Below are 2099 nucleotides of genomic sequence, written 5' to 3'. Positions count from 1 at the left end.
GTGAAGTATATTGCCACTTAAATGTGGCTGACCCCTAGGGGTGGATGTTACTGTTGCTTTTAGCCCCAGGAGGACATCTCCTCCAGCTGGCTTATCGACACACTTCTGTGTCCTGTTTGTTTTGCCAAGGGAAGTTATCCCTCTCATCGTGATCTGTAGCACGAACGGACCCGGATTTCAGGGTTATTTCCCTTCGTCAGCGTCCGATAGCCACCGATCTGCGATGAGAAAGATAATTCTTGGCAAACCTTATGTATCTTTTTCCAGTGAAATTATTCACTGATATCGAAAAAGTGAAAACAAGCAATGTTAATTCTCTAAATGAGGTATTAATACCTCATTTAGAGAATTAACATATATATATATATATATTATATGATTGAACACCACACATCCATTTCCAAGTAAGTTTATCTTAATAATTTTGTTGCACTCTCCTCTGTACTGTTCTCCCTCTCTCTCACTCCCCTTTCGTTTTTTCTCTCTTCCTTTCTCTAATTCATTTTTCTCCTCTTCTGTCCCTTTCGTTTTTTTCCTTCTCATCTTTTCTCTAATTCTTTTTTCTCCACTTCACCATTTTCTATCTGTCCCTCTCTCTGTCTCTGTCTCTCCCTCTTCCTTCTTTACTCTCTCATTACTTACACGTGACCATCGTCCATCTTTTTTTTCACACGTATTCATTTTTCTCTTTTTCCAGTCCGTTGCACAGAACAGATATATTCTTGTCTGTCTCCTCTCCTATCTTTTCTCTTGTCAAAGAATGTTCTTCATCATTCGCTACTTTACTCCCTCTGGATTAACAGCCATCACTATTTGTTTCACTGTCATTTTTGTTACCAACTTTAACCCTCTGCAAAATCCCAAATTTTATTTTGATTTGCAGGAGCAACTGTTTTCTCAAAGGCACATATTGTCATGAATTTCTCAAAATGTGGAGTAGATAAACAGCCAACAACTGACGAAGGGTCGTTCTTTATATTACTTGTCTTGTATTCCTTTTGTTTCTCTCGTTGTTAGCAAAAAAAGTTTGTTTTCGTATTTCATGTTGTTTACGTTTTGTGACGTCCTGTACCATATATGCATATATCTATATACTAGCAGTATAGCCCGGCGCTGCCTGGGATTAAGCTAGGATTATTAAGTAATCAAGTGCTTTATTTCAAACCAAAATAAGTAACATCGACATCAGATTTGAGCGAAATCCGTTGAAATTGGTTTGGCTGAAAATGGTTTGCTGGCAATTTGATTGGGAAATCCCATAAGGAATCAGTTTATTGGTTATTTCCACTCATTGACTGTTTTTTTTTTAAAGTTGCATTAGAGATCTGCATAGGAGAAGGTTGATCTGAAGGTTTGCATTGGGGATCTGGATTGGAGTAGCTTAGGAAAACTTACCAATAACCTTAACCAAAAAATAAGGAGCCTGTCCCTTCTAGGTTAACTCTAACTCTAACCCTAAACCATAACCCTAAAACCCTAACCCTGACCCTAAAACTGTAACCTTAACACCAACCCTAATCCTAACCCTAACCCTAACACTAACCGTAACCCTAACCTTAACCCTAATCCTAACCCTGACCCTAAAACCCTAACCCTAACACCCTAGTGGAAATCGTGCAGGTATTAATCTGAAAAATTACCAAACCCTTTTTGTGGTCCAAAAAACGGATTGGGGTGGTGGAAGCCTTGGAAATTTTACCCATTTATATTGTGTAATTTACTGACAAATTGTTACATACCTCATTGTTTCATTGTTGTTAAATAAATGTATTGTCAATAAACTTTTTTCTTCAGCGTGAAATATAAACAAAACTCTTTCGCTCCTAAAGTAGTATATGTGTGTGTGTGTGAGTGAGAGGGGAGGAGAAAGATGAACGATTTAAAATAAATAAATGATTTAAAATAAATATATTTTAATTGTTGTGTGAGAAAGTATATATAATTTCATTATAAAATAGTGTCTTTCAAAAACATTCTATATTTGAAACTATATCTCATGTTTAAGAAAAAAAAAGCATTTTACATTTTACACTTACTCTGTCTTCCTTACCTATGCTTTATGTCTCCCTCTCCCACTTTTTCTTTACTTTCTTTTTGTT

Source organism: Octopus bimaculoides, chromosome 8 (assembly GCF_001194135.2).
Source record: "Octopus bimaculoides isolate UCB-OBI-ISO-001 chromosome 8, ASM119413v2, whole genome shotgun sequence".
Lineage (NCBI taxonomy): Eukaryota > Metazoa > Mollusca > Cephalopoda > Octopoda > Octopodidae > Octopus > Octopus bimaculoides.
This window is presented reverse-complemented; position numbering follows the sequence as displayed.